General features: G+C 36.3%; 1 protein-coding gene across 2 annotated transcripts in view; it reads right to left on the reverse strand.

Moving 5' to 3' along the window:
- The window catches only part of LOC138308160 (leucine-rich repeat-containing protein 15-like), an 88,038-nt gene extending 66,695 nt beyond the window's left edge, over nt 1–21,343 (reverse strand). For both annotated transcript variants that reach the window (XR_011206085.1, XM_069249097.1), the window contains exons 1-2: nt 21,205–21,343; nt 19,959–20,643 (exon numbers count right to left, since the gene is read on the reverse strand). The gene's annotated coding sequence lies outside the window, so the exon portion shown is untranslated. The remainder of the gene's footprint in view (nt 1–19,958; nt 20,644–21,204) is intronic.
- Nucleotides 21,344–21,838: the final 495 nt, after the last annotated feature.

The raw sequence follows: 21,838 nt of genomic DNA on the forward strand, positions 1-21,838 counted from the left end.
ATAAGTATATGCACTTAATATAATCGGCAACTTTTAAACAAATTCCACCATTACATGAAATATTGGTTTGACACTGCATAAATAAGCCATTTTAGTAAATTCACGATACAGGAAGCCTTTCAATGTCATTTTTGTATGTAATAATGTTCTATATGTACGCTATATGAATAATATGTTTCCGCTGCACTGACAGTAGGTACCGGTTGTCGGAGGCTTTTCCCATTTATCTGATGTTATGTTGCTAACAGACACAAAGTTTAAAAAACGCACTATTATACACGTGTCGGAAACATCTGCTGTTTAAATCAATTGGCCAATTTTAGATATAGTAAGGGCGTTTTGGCAGATCAACAATGGCATACATCTTATATGACTTGAACAGTAACAGTATCAGGGCCACTTTAAAATACATCGATTTCCTCCCCGGGACCCGGCACTTTAGAGTTTTGGGCAGTATCACTAGTATAGTACTTATCGCACGATGGTGCCCCGTCGTTCTATTCTTCATTATTGCACAGGGAATATCTGTCGTCGACAGAGCGACGAAAACGGACCAATCAATAGTCAGAATAGGGACATAGTCATCGGGGTCATTTGGGCGTTCGAGGAAGCGAGCGAAATGATAGCGGAACGCCAAACGCATAGCGTGACAATAGCATGCAATTTACGATTTGCATATTATCAATGAAATAGGATCTGGACTTATATATCGCTGGCGCCGGGGCAATCAAATATCTCTAGATGTCCAGTCAGCATTCAATTGCGATGGGATATCCTTTACTAGTTTTCTTCATGTGCATGCGACATGTCTTAAAGTAAAATCGAGGAAAACATGATGAAGCAAGGCAACTGGCCTTAATGAAAATTCTATATTTTATTCCTCGTTGATAATGCAAATACGTGATATTTGACAACCAGGAAGAAAACAAAACAAACGCCCAACACTAGATAAAGATGATGTTAATTATGCATGGTTATTGCTTGATAATATGCCACAAAGGCGCTTCAATTTGTCTATGCTATTACTGTTTGCTGAGATGCATTGATACACATTATACACAAACTAAATAGAGAAGAATGCAAAATAATGCTGAAACATGGAATCAATATATCAGGGATTGCAAATTAAAACTTCATGGTTTTATTAGAGGGTTCCTTACTTATACAAGCATTTGTAGATCGGGTGCAAACATACATTCTGGATGGTAATGAGTTGTTTAATGTTCGTTAACAGAACATCATTATTTGCTACAGTGCTGAGAACTATATAATATTTTTTGTTAAATCCACCATTATTTGTGATATTTTGCTATTTATCATGCAAAGGGGATGATCAATCTTATTGCGGTACATCGTATGCTGTTTTGACACTAAGATTACTTACGGAAGTGAGAATTACCTGCTGGAGTACCAGAGGCAATGGTTGGGCCGGGAGATGATAGATTGAGTAGACAGTATTAGTGGACAGGAAAATCACACATGAGCGATCACACTAGAGTAAAATTTAACAAAACCGTCTGAGAACATTGACGGATTACACATGGTGTAGTTACTGTAATAACACGGTAATTCCAGTCGGGAACAGATTTTGGATTGGGACCATTAGAAACAGGAACCGCCCTCTAGCTACCGTGTTTGACATCTTCCAAATATTGAATTGACAACAAATTACAAATGAAATAGGAATACGACATATGTTACAAAAGTTTATATCACATTTTGTTGTCATGGCATCAAGCGCTAATATTATTTTGTCTCTATATATTCTTCGAGAAACTTCATAAATATGAATAAATTTTATAATGAAAACATTATCAGACCAAGACAAACTAAATTAGTCTGCATGTATGGAAAAGTGCAAAGAGCATATAAACGGATAAAAGAGTAATTTGAGTGTATATATAAACTTTCATGACATTTAAACATTAAGTACTCTGAGAGATAAAGACAGTATGATATTTAAAGAAAATATTTCATTTTTGGTTTAAGTAATTTATAATGTTGGTCGTGTTATAACCGTTTAAACTTCTATCTGTAACAACCTAAAGAAGTAAAAACTGCAGATAGCTTTGCAAGTTTGCTCCCCCTATGAAAAGGCGAGAACATTTAGGAGCTTGTATTTTGTCTTCTTTTCACCTTCCGCGACACCGTCTCACTTTTGGCATTCGGATGAACGCTCGCCCCTATGAGATAAACTTTGTTTCTGTCTTCTGGACGAGACAGACTTTAGTCTATAAAGACATGTGATTTTTTTTCAAAGTAAATTCTCCTGTATAAAGTAAAATTGCTGTGTGAATTTGCGACCTGCATTTTGATCGTATTATTCTTACTGCAAAGTGAAAATATATTCACCAAAATGTGCAGTAAGAATAGGACTAAAATTCTGATCGCAAATTCACTGAGCAATGTTACTCTGAAAGGATGATTTATTTAAAAATATAATGTGTAAATAGTGACAGTTTCTGCTCCTGCTTAGCTCTCAAAATAAAAGGAGTGGTCTGTTGTCAGTATAATGTGACCAGGTTGGGAGTGTTTGTTGTTCGATATGTTTGGCAGCATGATTCATTAAAATAACACCATAAAAATGATAAAAATATTTACAAAAATACCCAACACCAATATACATAAGTATAGCCAGTATGCTGAGTTCGACAACACGTTTTGTTCACAAAAAAATTGTTGACATTTTCTGTTGGTTCCACAACTCTCGCGTTACTTCGAGATTGTCGCGACGATGTTCGGAAGACTTCGGAATGATTCGGTGTCACTGGAGCCTAGTTTTTGCGTGTACACGTTAAAAATAATTTTTACTATTATAATTTAAAATACTTCCAGTGGTGCAACTTTATAAAAAATGGTAAAAATAGCTTAAGTGATAGACCATACAACTTTAAACATCGTCATTTGATTGGTGCGATTGTCGGAAGTGTTGGTGCTGTGTAGAGAATCCATGCCTTATCTCCTATTTTTGCAACACTTTATGGGCGACAACACGTCGCGTAATTGTAGGACTTACTTACCTCACAACAAATTGGAGTTTACACAAATATTAAAGGTCTAAATCATATTTACGCTCTGCGGAAGTAAAAAGGTGTTAAAAAATATACATTAAGGTATTATCGCCTCGTTTTTACACTGCAGGTGATAGGCAATTCTCTAGCAATGCCATTTGTTACAGAAACAATGTTCATTTGTCATTGTTTGTGAGGCGACAGTGGCAGTGCCTGATATCTATAAAACGCGAACGGTGTCGAGGCGGTGAGTAAATGTGTTTCTGCCTCAGTGAGGGATGTGCCGTTTAGGAGATGTTTTATGACGTTACGACAGTGCCGCCTACCTTCTTTATCAATTTTTAATGACCTCTACGTTCACTGAGTAGCTTGGAGAACAGTCATTTTTCATACCGACAGTTTCGTAAAGAAATACGTTGTACCCAGCATAGACCGATGGTTTACCGATATCAAAAGATCAGCTGTAAGCATTTTAACTTTATTGATATTTTCAATTGCGAAGCAAGTGTGGGTTTATGGGGAGAAACATATTCTGTTCGGAAACGCCGCTATCTGTAGTAGTCTGTCTCAAATCCCCCAGTAACTTTAAAAGTTTTAATATTTTAGCTACATGTATAACGACCTTTAGTTACTGTAACCATAGAGATGTACAATGACCTTTAGTTACCGTAACCATAGAGATGTACAATTACCTTTAGATACCCTAGCCATAGAGATGTACAATTACCTTTAGTTACCGTAACCATAGAGATGTACAATTACCTTTAGTTACCGTAACCATAGAGATGTACAATTACCTTTAGTTACCGTAACCATAGAGATGTACAATTACCTTTAGATACCCTAGCCATAGAGATGTACAATTACCTTTAGTTACCGTAACCATAGAGATGTACAATTACCTTTAGTTACCGTAACCATAGAGATGTACAATTACCTTTAGTTACCGTAACCATAGAGATGTACAATGACCTTTAGTTACCGTAACCATAGAGATGTACAATTACCTTTAGATACCCTAGCCATAGAGATGTACAAGAACCTTTAGTTACCGTACCATAGAGATGTACAATGACCTTTAGTTACCGTAACCATAGAGATGTATAATGACCTTTAGTTAATGTATCCATAGAGATGTACAATTACCTTTAGTTACCGTAATGTTACATGAACGAATAACAGAAATGAGAAACCAGCAGCTAAATTCAAAACACAATTTAATTATATATACAATATTATACAGAGATGGTTTACAATGTCTAAAGTAATTGGTGGTGGTACAAGAGTAGTACGATGATTTAAAGTGTTACTTATCTGTATGCGAATGTCCTGGTATAATCCTTGATCCTTCCGGGTTTCAAATTAACAATAATCACAAATCCACAAGGAAATTGAATGTCCACCGATGATTTGTAAAGTTCCAGGCAATATGAATAAATCCACACAAAGTGTTGTAATAATCCACAGATAAAGTCACAATAGCTCTCCCAATAGAATCTTATATGGCGCTGTACAATTCTTGATATGTCTTATTACAGGTCTCATTACAGTTCTGATTAGCTTTGGACAGTTGGAGTATATATAACTAAACCCTAATTCAAGAATATTGGAGAACCTTCTACTTCCAGAAATATCTAACTAAAAACAGTAAACAAATAAACACACATAACTTTCTGGAAATAGATCATTCTAGATCTCTACTTAAAATCAACATGTTTACAAACATATTTGTTTATACATGATTATATTCTAGAAAGTTCTATAACCTAAATCAATGATATGACCTTCATAGGATGTATTGATAAAAAAAAACTATAGGAGTTATCTCCCTTATCTCATAACTACATGTATTTAGTGTCATACATAACACACCCCTCCTTAAAGAAAAGAAAGAAAAGAAAGTTTTCTTGAAAAGGAAACTTTCTTCAAATATTAAGTCATATTTAAATCCTTGATAAAGCATCAGCCAGAATATTGTCTTTCCCTTTGATATGTTTGATGTCAAGATTGTACTCTTGCAAAGTCAAACTCCACCTGAGAATTCTTTGATTTTTGTTTTTCATTTTCCCAATGAATGTCAAAGGGTTGTGGTCGGTGAAGACCAACACAGGCACAACTGTAGTGCAGAGATATACATCAAATTGGTTCAAGGCCAAAATCAACGCTAAACATTCTTTCTCAATGGTGGAATAATTTCTCTGGTGTTTGTCAAACTTTTTCGAGAAATAACAAATTGGATGGTCATTTTTTTCAGTACCTTCTTGCATCAAAACAGCACCAACACCTACATCGCTGGCGTCAACAAACAGTTTAAACTGTTTATTAAAATCTGGAGCAGTCAGAACTGGTGAGTTTGATAGTATGGCTTTCAATTTCTCAAAGGCAGACTTACATTCGTCTGACCAGACAAATTTGACATTTTTCTTTAACAAAGCAGTAAGTGGAGCTGCTATAACAGAGAAATTTTGACAAAATTTTCTGTAGTATCCAGCCATACCAAGAAATCTCATCAGCTCTCTCTTGCTTCCAGGAGATGGAAAATCTATAATTGATTCTACTTTGGCCTGAACAGGCTTAACCTGCCCCTGTCCTACAACATGGCCTAAAAATTCAACAGTTGCATGACAAAATTCACATTTCAATAAGTTTACAGTCAATTTCATGGTAGTGAGTCTTTCGAAGAATTCACGAATCCCGCGTAGATGGTCTTCCCACGTGTCGTGGTAGTTGATGACGTCATCGATGTATCCATCACAGCCTTCCAGGTCTGATATCACGCTGTTAAGAAGACGTTGAAATGTTGCCGGGGCATTCTTCATACCAAACGGCATAACTTTGTACTGGTACAAACCTTGTGAGGTTACAAATGCCGACACTTCTTTAGCTCTTTCTGTTAATGGCACCTGCCAATATCCTTTCAACAGGTCAAACTTGCTAACATACTTGGCTTTGCCAACTTTGTCAATACACGAGTCAATCCTTGGAATTGGATAAGAGTCTGTTTTACTGACAGAGTTTACCTTTCTGAAGTCAGTACAGAACCGGTATGTCTTGTCTGGCTTTGGCACCAGAACACATGGAGAGCTCCATTCACTTTTGCTTGGTTCAATAATATCATTGTCCAACATGTATTGAATTTCTTTCTTTAAGTGTTCTTCTTTCAAAGGATTGACACGGTAAGGATGTTGCTTGACAGGTGGCGCATCGCCTACATCCACGTCATGATAGATAGCATCTGTTTTGCCTGGTGTATCCGGAAACAAATGTTTAAACTCAAGTATCAAATCTTTAAGTTCATTGCGTTCCTTTTCTGATAGATGACACAGTTTCTTGTCCAAGTTCGCGAGCACATCTGAATTCCTTAACTTAACACCACAGTCTAAACCTACATCTTGTACACCACCATCTAAGTCTAATTTACAAATATCAGCTGTACTTTCACTTTGTGATGGTACAGAGGCCAAAGTAGCAATAGGTTGAGAGGTCTTGCTCTCTTCTCTATCTACATATTTCTTAAGCATATTAACATGACATAATTGAGTTTTCTTGCGCCTCCCTGGAGTTTGTACAATGTAGTTAACATCATCGACCTTTTTCTCAACAACATAAGGTCCAAAATATCTAGCTTGCAAAGGCTGACCCGGTATTGGTAATAGAGCCAAAATTTTGTCACCTGGATCAAAACTTCTTGCACGGGCATCTTTATCATACCATGTTTTCATTTTGGTTTGAGTAACGGCCAAATTTTCTTTTGCCAGTTCACATGCCCTTGTCAACCTTTGCTTAAAGTTACACACATAATCTAAGAGATTCACTTTAGAATCTTCGTCCAAAATTTTGTCTTTCAAAATTTTCAAAGGACCACGTACAGTGTGTCCAAACACAAGTTCAAAGGGACTAAAGCCAAGAGATTCTTGTACAGATTCTCTAACGCCAAACAACAACATGTGTATACCTTCGTCCCAATCTCTTTTGTTTTCAAAACAATAAGATCTCATCATATTCTTCAATGTCTGATGAAAACGTTCTAAAGCACCCTGAGACTCTGGATGATAAGCACTAGACTTATACTGCTTGATCTGGAGCTGGTACATGACTTGTTGAAAAATACCAGACATGAAATTCGAACCTTGGTCCGATTGGACAGCTTTTGGAAGACCAACCAATGTAAAGAATTTAACCAAAGCCTTGACTATGTTAGGGGCTTTAATATTCCTGAGTGGAATGGCTTCAGGAAAGCGTGTGGAAGCACACATAATAGTTAAAAGATACTCATTCCCAGACTTAGTTTTGGGTAGAGGACCTACACAGTCTATAATGACTCTACTAAATGGTTCCTCAAATGCTGGAATGGGGTGCAAAGGTGCAACAGGGATTTTCTGATTAGGTTTCCCTACCACCTGACAAGTATGACAAGACCTACAAAAATCAGCCACATCCCGTTTCAACTTGGGCCAAAAGAAGTGATCTAAGATCCTGTTATAAGTCTTGGTCACACCTAAATGCCCTGCCATAGGTACGTCATGAGACAAACTTAGAATATCTTGCCTATACCTCGGTGGGACAACTATTTGATTGACAACCTTCCAGTCTTCCTCGGGAGACACATCAGGGGGGCGCCACTTGCGCATCAACACACCTGACTGACGGAAGTAACAAACCGGGACTTTCTCAGCCTCTTCCTCACTCAAAGCCCGATTACACAATAAGGAGATTTCAGGATCTTTCTCTGTTCTACTATAAGCTCCTCTCTAGACAAAGATGATTTGCTCATCATGTCAGACAAAGAAGTACCCTTGTTAGGAACAACTCTATCACTATCAAAGTCTACAGGATTGCTCAAAAGATCACACTTGCTCCCGACATCCTCTTATCATGAGCCAAGAAAGTGTCACCTAACCCTGGACTATAATGATCCTCAACTACTGCAACATCAGAAACCTTCTTACTCATTGAACGAGTTACAGCACAAGAAGGGAAAATACCAGGAAATTCCTGTTGAATAGTCTCAGCATCATCTGTTTTATCTGGAATACTGGACACTAAGGGATCTACCCTAACTTTCTCTCCAGCCAAGTCATTGCCTAAAATGAGCGACACGCCCTCTATGGGAAGTTCCGGTCTAACACCAATGGTGACAGGCCCAGTAACCAAATCTGACTTTAAATAAACACAATGGAGAGGCACATTAACAAAACCTAACTCTACACCTTGAAGCAAAACACTACTACCAGATGAGGTCTCCTCAGACAAAGGCACTACGCCATCTAATATCAAAGAATGAGAAGCCCCAGTATCTCGCAAAATCTTCACAGGTTTCAAGTTGGTAATATCACTAGTAAGTGAAACAAAACCTTCAGAAATGAAGGGAGAGTACTTCTCCAAGACACTATCAGACTCTGAGCTCTTAATCTCAACAGACACTTTAGAATCTTCCACAATATCACTAAGTTTCTGACTAGGCTTTGACATAGCTAACACAGAAGGAACTGACTGTTTACGCCTTTGCTCCTTACGCTGGAGAGAATAACATTCAGACATAGTATGCCCTACTTTCTTGCAGTAATTACAAACAGGACCAGAAGGAGACCCCACACCTGCCCTATGATCTGTTTTAGAATCAGACTTAGTCTTATCACCTAATTTAGGTTTGTCGTTAGAAGGGCCACTAAAGGTTGGGTTCCTAGGCTGACCAAATTTACTAGTACCTGTGGTACTGTTTTTGTCTTGAGAACTGTTTTTAACAAATGAGCCTTTGTGGGTGAGAGCGTAATCATCAGCCATTGTAGCTGCTTCACTAAGTGTTTCAACTTTTCTCTCATCTAAGTGAGTTTTTATGTTTATGTGGACACAACGTTTAAACTCCTCTATCAACAATAATTGCCTCAATTTACCGAAATCGTCATCAATTTCTTTAGAATCACACCACCTATTAAATAATTGTTCCTTTTCTCTGGCAAATTCTACATGAGTTTGTTCATCTCTCTTTCTTGAGTTTCGAAATTTCTGGCGGTAAGCCTCAGGAACTAACTCATAAGCTTTCAAAATAGCTTTCTTAACTACTTGGTAATTTGAAATGTCATCAACAGATAAAGAAGAATAAATGTCTCTAGCTTTACCAATCAAGACACTCTGAAGAAGCATTGTAAGCTTATCTTCAGGCCATTTCATACTATCAGCTATTTTCTCAAAATGCAGAAAATACTTGTCAACTTCTTTCTCTTGAAAAGGAGGAACTAACCTAATGTTTCTACTGACATCAAAACCTCTGTTTCCTTGTAAACCCCTAAAAGTTAGATTACTTGAACTGTCTTGAGAAGCTAGCTCTAATTCTTTCATTCTAAGTTCTGTTTCAGCTTGAATTTTCTGCTTCTCTAGTTCTAACATCTGATCTCTCTCGATCTCTTTTTCTTTTAATTCTCTTTCAATTTCTTTTGCTCTTAACTCTCTTTCTTTGTCTTTTTCTTTTTCTCTTAACTCCATCTCTTTCATTTCCTTCTCTATTTCCATTTGTCTTAGTTTCATTTCATGTTCAAGTTCCATTTGTCTAATTTGAATTTCTGAACTGACTGTTTCCTCTATACTATCTAATGCACTAGAGTCAAATTTGCCATTGTCAACAAAATATCTTATAATTACATTCCTAATTTCAGCTTTCCTCAAATTAGTTTTGATAGTAAGGCCTAAATGTTTACCCAATAACAGTAAATCCTTCTTACTAACTTGCAAAAGAACTTCCAGGGATGGCGCTTTAACAAACTGTTCTACCTGCATAGAAGTCATGTTTATCTAGCTGTTGGTTTCAAATGTAAACTCAAAGTTTGTACACAAATTTTGAAAATTTTTTAATTAATTTTTCCAAGTTAGATTTCACAAATAAAATATCGATCTCGGACAAGAGCCCCCAATTTCTGTTACATGAACGAATAACAGAAATGAGAAACCAGCAGCTAAATTCAAAACACAATTTAATTATATATACAATATTATACAGAGATGGTTTACAATGTCTAAAGTAATTGGTGGTGGTACAAGAGTAGTACGATGATTTAAAGTGTTACTTATCTGTATGCGAATGTCCTGGTATAATCCTTGATCCTTCCAGGTTTCAAATTAACAATAATCACAAATCCACAAGGAAATTGAATGTCCACCGATGATTTGTAAAGTTCCAGGCAATATGAATAAATCCACACAAAGTGTTGTAATAATCCACAGATAAAGTCACAATAGCTCTCCCAATAGAATCTTATATGGCGCTGTACAATTCTTGATATGTCTTATTACAGGTCTCATTACAGTTCTGATTAGCTTTGGACAGTTGGAGTATATATAGCTAAACCCTAATTCAAGAATATTGGAGAACCTTCTACTTCTAGAAATATCTAACTAAAAACAGTAAACAAATAAACACACAGAACTTTCTGGAAATAGATCATTCTAGATCTCTACTTAAAATCAACATGTTTACAAACATATTTGTTTATACATGATTATATTCTAGAAAGTTCTATAACCTAAATCAATGATATGACCTTCATAGGATGTATTGATAAAAAAAAAACTATAGGAGTTATCTCCCTTATCTCATAACTACATGTATTTAGTGTCATACATAACAGTAACCATAGAGATGTATAATGACCTTTAGTTACCGTTACCATAGAGATGTACAATGACCTGTAGTTACCGTAACCATAAAGATGTACAATGACTTTTAGTTACCGTAACCATAGAGATGTACAATGACCTTTAGTTACCGTAACCATAGAGATGTACAATTACCTTTAGTTACCGTAACCATAGAGATGTACAATGACCTTTAGTTACAGTAACCATAGAGATGAAACGTACAATATCAACGGCAGACATCAACATTTTAATATATATTTGTGTGATATAACAGTTCAATTCTCTGATATAATTGGATTTCAGGTTAAATTTGAATATCTGCAAAATACAAGCATTTATGATGGATTGTTAATGTATTCATCGCAATGTCCACAGAGATGGCACGGTGTGGTTGTTAACCTGTTATCGTAACCTTGTCCATGACATTGAAATGTCTGAAGCACAAGATTTATGACGCTTATTTTATAACCAAGAATCGCTTTCTATGATAAGTATCTCTAGACCATGCAATATATAGAATTGATAATATACCGGGGGATTTCGACTGGGAAATGATAACTTATTTACTTCCCGGTTCGGTCGTTCGTTATAAATGTGTTGTCTATTTTTCTCACATTATTCATATCTCTCCCTGCTCTCATTCCAAATAACGTTCGCATATTATTTTATGTCTGACGAGATTCCAGGCATACCCATATCCGAAATTAGTTTTATTGTAAAGTCTTGTTTAACATTCAGCTAATGGTTTACGATAGACATTATTGTCAATTAAGTAAGGAGCTTTCTTTCTTAATTAACGCCTTTAAAATTAAAATGAATCAGATTGTGGTCAAGTTGACATTTGAACCGGAAATTGAAAAAGGAGCCATCATCGCATGCTTGATGCAAATTACGATAAAATGGTACTGGAATTAAAACTGATTCCTAAATCCTTCTTGTGGTCAAATGTTAGCTCCAGTGACCCCAATGAACTTGTCACTAAATCAACGACAGTGGTCAGTTCTGACAGCCAGCGCGTGACTTCTTGATGTCGTTAATTAACCATACACTTTGACTGTTGGCATTGCTATTCACAACAACATCTCGTGAGCGCTTGATTGTTATGTGTATCTGCGTGGTCAATACAACAACAAACAAGCTTGCAATCGAATTTGATATTGTCCGGACATGGCCCTTTGTCCGGTTGACGACTTGTCAACACAATCATTGTCCTGAATTGACCAGCAGTGGCTATGGTGGTCTTAGATTGTTGACTACGATGACCGCTGGTCAATATTAAATAGTGAAGCATTTGATGGAGCCTCTCTGTTATCCGTCTATAGAGTAAGACAGTGTACAGGATATGCTATGACAAATGTCAAAATAATGAAGCGGGCATTTAACGAAAAACACACTGACTATATTACCCAGTTTTGTATATATGAGAACTTTCAACAGACAAAGAACATCACAAAACAACAATATATATTATTATAAAATATATCGACCTATTTTCAGGTGGATACGGTGAGTTATCAACCCGAGTAAGTGATATATCCCGAGGCCGTAGGCCGAGGGTTATATCATTTTCGAGGGTTGATAACTCACCGTATCCACCTGAAAATAGGTCGATAACTGTTTTATTATATGACATTTACAGGATATTAACCCGGTTCTTCAAAAAGACTTAACTACAATAAACAGGATGATATTTGCAAATGTTCCTTTTACAAAACTTGCTGCCTTCCGCCAAATATGTTGCCGACTATTTATAATGACGTCACAATAGATTAATCCGACGTCTTTGAATAAGGAAACTCCCGTAACGTTATATTTGGGTACGACTCGACGTCAAAAATGATTAATGACGTCACATCTAAAGGGAGTTTCCCTCGATCTATTTTTGACACAGGTTACTGGACTCGCGAGAGGTATCTGGACTGAGTCCAGTAACCTCGCGTGCTTTTTGCCGCCGATTTCGGGGTTGATATCGCAGTTGATGAATACTTCTGAGAAACGTATCGGCCAATCACAAAACAGCAAAAACACCAGTCATATAATAAAATAAAATATAATCTAAACTATGTGTTAATATATACATTATTATTATACCTCTCTTTCATTTACAATATTCCGATTGGATTAAACTTTATCGCGTTACATTGAATAAGTTAGATGGTCAGCGAGATTGGAAGGCGAGGGACATAACCCCAGGGAAATAACCCCCGAGGGAAATAATCCCTTAGAAGCTCCGCACGTGACCGGAAGATGATGTCATCTGCAACGCCAACCAACAATGGCAAACCTGATAAACACTACTAGGTTAGGGAAATTTTGGCAAGAGCAGAAACCAAAACTAATCGTAAATTAAACTTTAAAGAAGGATTATAGTTGAGAAAAATACATTAATGGGGAAATATACAATTCTAAAGGAAATGGAAATGATACACATTCAAACCTCGTCGGAAAATATGGAGTTACTGAAAACGTTAGATAGGGTATACAAGACATCAAAAGAGAACCAATAGAGAGTACGAACTATAAAAGGACAGAAGTTCCACATTCAAAACGAGACACAACAAGAATATACCACAGCCTCCCAAAACACACAACTCGAATATACCACAGTCTCCGAAAATATATAACTCGAGTATACCACAGCCTCCCAAAACACACAACTCGAATATACCACAGCCTCCCAAAACACACAACTCGAATATACATGTACCACAGCCTTCCAAAACACACAACTCGAATATACCACAGCCTCCCAAAACATACAGACATTCACATACAGCAACACACAGCACCACACAGCACACAAGGTAGGCCATCCTTAAATGTCCCTGGCTATTGATTGAATGTTTATCTAAATAGCAAACCTTAAAGAGAGCAACAGAGGAGTTAAACACAGAATTCTCGAAACAGAATGGTGCAATTGACCTGTGAACTTCAGCATCATTGGTTTCTCGTCGTTTTGTTTGCTGATGGACACTCTACAACGAGTTAGCAATTGTTTCTGAGTCAGGCATCTGTTTATATGGTTCCCGTAGTACTCTGGCATGTTTGTAAAACCACGTATTTCAGTGTGTATACACGTAGCGTCATGCCAATTACATCAGTACAGTGATGCTATAACCGTGTTTGTAAAGTGCCGATAATGCTACTTATATCTGTTCAAATTTGTAGTTATGTTGTGTAAGCCCTCGTGTATGGATATTAAATACCATAATACATGAAATGTAATCATTTTCTGCTCATTCGGTGCTGTATCGACAATATCGTGGTGGATAATTCTGTAGGGAAATCACAGCTACCGCTGTTGCTTGACATCATACAAATTGTAGATAAAAACGTTACTTAAGGTTATCACATGCAAACTATAACAATATGATGACAATTAACTTTTTTAATTCTACGTAACTGTCTAAGAAACTTGTTTGTTTGGTGAGAAATAGAAATTTTTAGATAAAATCACACGGTTGTTATTTCAATTCTTAACGTGTTCGGCTTTGTGGCTAAAACGGGATCCATGTGCATGCATACCCTTTAATCATCAGACCAACTTTATAAACACCGTTTTATCCAATGTTTTTTTCCCGTTATAATCATTCCAATGACAATATTCTTTTGCTGATAAACACACACACAGAAGCTAAGCCGGTTAAAGTGATGAAAATAGAGCGTTTACACAGACATCAAAAATGCAACTTAATCGAGCCAGAAATAAACCAGTAATTGTTATCAATTTAATTGACTTCATTTTCTATCGATGATGATGCGACCACTGACTAGACCGAACACCGTTTATCATGGACCCGCACAGGGACGATACAAGTTAAATAGAATTTACAACAATTTTGTATAATTGGATAAAATGAGAGGCTCCTTACTCAATTAGCTCGTGGCTTTGACGATCTAAACAAATAATGGCAAATTACTTCATATTGAGAAAAAACAAAATAACACAGCAGGAATGAAAAAAAACTCGTGTTAGAAGTCCATTATATCAATTCAACCGATACAAAACAGGGTAACTTACTGCCAGGGAGACCGGGAAATAATACCCAAAGCATATGGATATTCCCCAGAGTGCCTGAACAAGAATCTTTGCTTTAATCTTGAAAGGCAATCATTAGGGTCAATAGTGAACGCTGATGTTTGTTTGCAGTTTACGTAAAAACGTTTTGTAGTATTGCTGTTTGGGCGTTTGAGCACATGTGTCCCGCACCAGTCACGTGACCAATCTACGAACGACTGATGGACGAAAGCTGTGTGAGTGAGAAGTGGCCAGGCTTTTATAAAAGATAAAACGGACCATTTTGTGGCTGGATAAAATACGGCTTTCTTTGATGGTAACTAGCAGTCATACAATTAATTTCGTGTTCCAATCTGATTTGAAATTATCGTCTTTTTGGGTGGTAGTGAATCATTCTGGGGCACACCAGAAAGTCATACGTTAAAAATGAAAGAAGATTTGAAGATATATTTCCCCAGTTTTCTATTAAGATATACGATTCTGTGTGATAAGTTATTGCTTCGCCTTTAATGTGCAAAATGGGTATTATATTTGATCTATAGCTCCAGAGAGGGATAAATCGATGTTTGGTTGATCATGGCTATATGTTTCTTCGTTTAAGTCTCTGGATGATAGCTCGACATGGATTGCGATCTGCGCATGCGTTGTAGAATTGCACAAGATAGCATGTGGTAGCGGCATATTTCAATGGTAATTGTTAACTTTAGGCGGATCATTTTATCATTATATAAACTCCTTAAATGTCAATCAATGCATTTGTCCTGAAGCCATGGCTCTTAGAATGATCTGTCAGTGGTGATAGCTGTGAATCGCTGACTCAAGTACATGCTCTGAAAAATTATCCATACAACTAACATTAAACATCCAGCTCATTACAGGGTTCAACAAAAGACAATTACACCAGACGCTTCACCAGAAACATCCAAAATATCAAAATGGAGGAAACTTGAATTGATAACATACACCACCAATTCGTCTTAATAAATTATTAATAATTCTTTATGCATATCACAGCACCGGACTGAATATATACAGTGATGGATCATGATACCTGTCTAGGGGTAGGATGTTCCATGAGTATGCAAAGTGTGGAATTATATAAAATGACATTAATTTTTAGAGATTTATCAGAATGACGTTCAAACCCTTTGGATCCGCCACTGTTACAAATTAAAGTTAAGAAATTGTTGATTAAAAGTTTATCATCATTTTTGTTATTCTACATTTAGTTAGGCACGGAAAAAATTATAATTAAAACTTAAATATAAACGACATCAAACCTTAACGATGCCTTATATGAAAGCAACACAAACCAAATGATGTAATAAAACTGCTATAAAATACCACGTGGAAGCGATTGTGTGAACAAATATTACTTGTTGACCGTGTTATCGCCTATGGCTCGGCCCCGAATGTCGGTAGGTCTTTTGCATCGGAATGGTCCTTAAACTCATCCTTAGTTCACGTGACATCTTAATATATTGGATAGGAGTGGATTTATCAAGCTGTTATGTCACCGGGACTTCTGATTTAATATACTTAGTAAACATCTCGACAGGATGAAAGGGAGCAAGCAGTAAACTGTGAGGGTCGTTAGTCCACCATTTACATGTCATGCCAATACTTCTGGGATCCAGGGCAGATCATCGTCAAAATAGTATTATTGCAAATGCATTATGTATGAGGCCCGATCCCGACCGCTAACGGCTGGCATCAGTTTTCAACAGATATTAGTATTCAGTTCCAGTATAGTACCGACCAGACCAGACCCACAATGACAGAAGACAGAAGCTAATGTCCATACCAAGGTTAAAACAACAACTTACAGGAAAGTGTTTTAATTTCGCACTGTTTAAATTTCGCGTTTTCAAATCTGGAATTTATTCAGAGGGTCTAAAAAAGCGCGTTTCACTATATTTTGATATTGTATAAATGCTCACTATTTATTAATTTTCACTGGGGTTTTGAATTCGTGATTTGAAACCAATCGCCAACACAGGGAAATATATGAACTACCGCAAAAGAGAAATAAAAACACATTACAGTACATTAATATCCTACAGAGTTTGATCTCTGTTATACCATACTTTTCTAAAGTATATCACACTCACGGAGAGACATCCTTATTTAATTATTAGAGTAGTTGTAAGGATCTGCCGCGTACTACCTCGAACTATAGGGATGTATTGATAAGAGGCTTTCGACAACTATTGGGAGTATTGCACATATTTTAATTTATCCGTTAACAACTTAAAATCAGATTATCACGAAGCATTTAACACGTGGGATATCAACAGAGAGATTAACTGATGTTATCAGTAAAGAGCGGTGTGAAGCCGTTTGATAATAAATTTGTTATCAAGCAGTTTTACACAAAGCCAATGGAATTATCCTGTCGCAAATCTTAATATAAAACTTAAACAAAATATTTTTTAAAATTCGTAACAAACATACAAAGGTATTGAATAATGCAGACGAGAGCTGGCAATGTTCAATTACTACCGAACCTGCATGTCTTAAGTAACAGAAATTTCACTTAAACAAAGGCATGTAGGCTGGGTGACGATTTATATTACTTTTCAGCGCAGTGTACTGAACGAATGGTTAGGAAAAGTGCAAAGATTATTGAATGTGTTGTATATATGGTTGGGAAGTTAAAAATCCTCTTTGAGATATTTTTAACTTTGTGGCCGTGTTCTATCGAACCCCCACCTTAATATTAATATTGAGATATTCTAGATTATGTTATGTTTCATAATCTTTTTAAATAATTTTATAAAACTGAATTATGTGTCAATTTGTTTGCATAATACTTGTATTATGACTTTGATGTGAGATTTATATAGAATTTTATAATAAATATGTCACCTTATGGTGGCCATTTTCGATTCATTTAACTCTTTGTTTTCTGTATGTGGAGTGTGCATTAATGTATTTTCCTATAGCGGCGAAATAAGTCTAAATTGTGCTCTAGTTATTTAGTCTGAACTGGAAGTGGTAGTCTATTTGTAGCGTCTCAAGGTCTTTAACAGGTATGCCACATCTTAAATAATCATACTGCAAATTGTGATCTATACTAACTGTTAAAGGGAACTCAGGAGACGGATATAGCCTAATTTTACTGTCAAATTCAACATATATCCAAGTATACTGAGGGCGAATATTGACTTCTATTCAAAGATGTCGAACGGTTTTGCTAGAATCCAACCCCAATGTATCATAACTCTTTGTCATAAGCTAGATTAGTGCATAATGGCTTAGGATATATCATCTGTTAAAACCCATTAAACAAAGAACGACACACATTTTATTCCACATGATATATTTATTTGATTATTTCTCTATTATTTCTGAAAACTCGAAATTTTAAAGATATTTGTTAAATTTACTAGACATACATGTGAGGGTAACGTAAATATGTCGTATAGTTTGCATTCGGTTCTCCGTAAGGAATGTGACGACGACTGCATTTTTGTATTCATATGACTGATTGTATTCAGTTACCTACTGGTTAATCACCTACAGGACTCTGCCTATTACTGGGCTTTGTCTCACAGACTCAAGTCAGTGATTTCAGATTTATGTTGAGACGTTACATATATCCACATTACACAAAATATGGTGATATGTACAGTAACGATATCATTTTACTTCATGCTGTATGGCGAAAACAATCTCAAACTCTATAAGATATTATGTGATTTTACTTGTTACGTCATGAAAATAAGTCATATTGTTGTCAGTTTTCGTTTTGTAATGCTAAATGTATTTTTGGACTTTAAATTATGTATATTCATTGACTACATGTGCTTAGTAACATTAAATAATTATATTGACACGGACAGATTTATAATTCATATATCTGTACGTTTTGTAGTAAAATATACATTTTAGACAAAGATCACTATAGGGTTATGCTAAGTACATTCAGTGCAAAATATATGGTGAAGATATATGACCAATTTGTCCAGAATTACAGAAACACGGAGTACGTAACGACATTCACAATGGTAGGAAGTGACATTTGCATGCTCCTGCCGTTTATAGTTTATCAGTACAATCTAGTCGGTATGGGGATGAGTACAGATCTGAGGAATGTTTTTAACTGGCTCTCTTCTGATACAGAACTCCATCTCACCATTTGGTATCGCATCAGTTCAACATCTATGGAAAGCCTCATAGGCTTGTAATAATATAGTAATATGTATATTAATAGTTATAAAGTTATATATGAATGGTTGCAGGTAATATTATTTATAAGTACTATTATAGGTACATACTAACAAAAGATATATTTAGTTTTCCTTGGTGGATGGTTGAAATGTCCTGACGTGGTTCGTCCAGTGTGTCATTAGTTGGTGTTTAATATGTTATCAGTATTGACCACCTCTACGGGAGGGCATGTCTCCGTTATTATATTGCTTAAGGCAAGAGATGGCCAAGGGATGGCTATTTTTGTTTCTTCTTAGATGCATAATTTTGACCACATTTACTGACTTTTATTAAAAGGAATATTGTCAATGAGCTTTATATCACCACGGATTAATTAATCATATACCGCAATGCTAGCATACATCTTTTCGAGCATGATTTAGAAATGTATGCACAACGCGTTACCTACACTGTATCATGTGAATCAGGACACAATCGAATCTACACTGAGGTCCAATGAAGCTTGTTTACAATGAGAGTTCATGAAACCGTGTTATAAAAGAGATCCATAGCTTGAATTCATTGAAATATGAAATCACTGGAATGTAGGAGAAATGAAGCGTTATGTATCAGTCAATGTCAGTCACCAAACATCAAGGGTAATTACAGTCACATGCACTTCCTCTTTAATATTGTATGATTATAAATGATAGGATAATTTGTCATCTCTAGACAACACACGTTATATAAATCACATGCATGTCAATAAATTGTTTATGTTTCTGTGTCAAAAGAATATCGGCTAACATTCCATTGTTTTATCGCTACAAACGCCTTATTTTATCTTGGATGTAGAACAAGCCTGGTATTAGCATCATATGAATTGATATATTTACTAGTATATCAACTATTGAGCTGTATGAAACAAGCTTGGTGTGTAGTGATGTATGTCAAATGGTAATGTTAAATGGCAGACATGGATATTTCAAGGATAAGACCATCGGGATTATTACTCTGTGCACTTTACAGTTAAACAGTATTTCATTCATAAACACCGTGCCTAACCGTGTCTCAATTTTCTCTACTAATGTAGTGAGCCGTTAATGTGTAAACAATGACAACAATTACAAATAATGACCACTTACCGTAACGGATTAACAGACTATGTGGAGACTACGGAACGCCACGGCTAGTCCAAAAGTCACAACTTCACAGCGATCCGCCTGATATATCAATCAGACATCTAAGTAACGATCGCAAGGAAAAAATCAACACAGGCGGTCCAGAACTTTCCAAATAAGGTCAAATCTCTTTTAGAACTTTCCAAATTAAGTAAGACCTGTTGTAGGTGACCTCAGTGCCAAGGTCAATGATTCTGTACAGGGGTTACCCCGTGTAAGTCTGTAGACTGTACAAACACCACTGGGAACCACTAACTGTATTTAGACATCTAGCACTCCTCTATTAAGTTCAACTTCCCTCCATCCAATTGTCAATGTCTGGAATATCTAAACAAATCCGCATAAGAACACACTGGACTGCGAGCGAAATCAGTTTGACAAACTCCCAATCGGTGACGCAATCAGTTATAGGTAATCCAGAGAACAGGCTAGTCCTTAATTGTAGGAAGGTTCCTGTTTACAAATCCAGTATTATAAGACCTTTAAGTTTCTTCCTTGTGTTTTTTTTTATCGTCGATGTTGCATCCAAAGTCCATATAAATGGAAGCAAATTCAAGGCGTTCACTATGCCCAACAAATCCCTGGTGAATAAACTGTTCAAAACTTTCTGCAGTTTCAAGAGCCGGTCACAGTTTCAGATAGTTCGTAGCTGTTAACAGATCATATTTTAGAATGATTTATTGAACAATAGCAACGCATATTAAAGCTGACGATGAATTACTGATATAAATTCTACATTTATATAGTTTTATTATTTCGATTTTTCGGCAGCTAGTTTTAACACAGTGTTACAACGCAATGCCTGTGAAATCTGCTAGAGAAAATTGATTGAATCTGTTTGACATGTACATAAATTGTTTGTCTGTAAATGGAATTAGGCGAAAAATTGCCGATATATATTTGATTTGTTACATCAAATAATTTTTAAAAATATATTCATTTTTCTGTACTCATGGGAAATTACTGTATCTCCTCTCTCAACAGTCCGCGGAATATGGATTGATTCTGGAAAATATATTTTCGTATTGCCAATCGTACAAAACAACTTTACCAGATTTCGATGGAAACTCTTTACAAACGTCAAAAGTCCTTTTCTTCACATCTGTTAAGCATCTCTCTGGTTGATTACATTCGCTGCGGAACAAATAACTTTATCGATGTTGTCAAATGGTAGGAGGAGCTACAATGTATTTGAAATTTCCATACTCACAAAAAAAGAAAAAAGCCATTCCTTGTCCAAGTCGACAGGGGCGCGTTCGACTTATCTCTGCAACCATCCGTCATGGAGATCATATCATATCGGGGCAAAAGTGCGTTCGAATGAGCGACCAATTTCTAACTGCTACTATAGGCGCGCTCGGTTTGCCATCGATCTAGTTGAGCGGGCCTAGTTATTGCCAATTACCCATTACATATCTCGGGAGGCGAAAGCCAGGCGTACAGAGATCGGCACGAGTAGGCCTGATCACATGCATTTCCCGCTCGTTGAAATGTCAGAAGCTGTTTTCTCATTTCTCACTTTGTTTGTACCTACCAGGTGTTGTCAAACACAGCAATATAAACTGGTGTAGAAACTAGAATTGTCAGTTAAGAATGATGACAACATAAGAACGATTTTAATCAAGTTTTACTTATTACATTATGATTTTGCGTATGGTGGAACAATGTGCTTTAGCAGAACGTAATTTCACTTTTATTCCACAAATTACGCCAGGTCTGTCCTTGAACTGTCTTTAAAACATAAATAAAACGACAAATACTTCCACACGTGAAATAACTTCGCCTCTTTACGATTACTCAAATCAGAATCTAACACAATGTGTAGGACCATAAACTAGATGACA

This window comes from Argopecten irradians, chromosome 14 (genome assembly GCF_041381155.1).
Source record: "Argopecten irradians isolate NY chromosome 14, Ai_NY, whole genome shotgun sequence".
Taxonomy (NCBI): domain Eukaryota; kingdom Metazoa; phylum Mollusca; class Bivalvia; order Pectinida; family Pectinidae; genus Argopecten; species Argopecten irradians.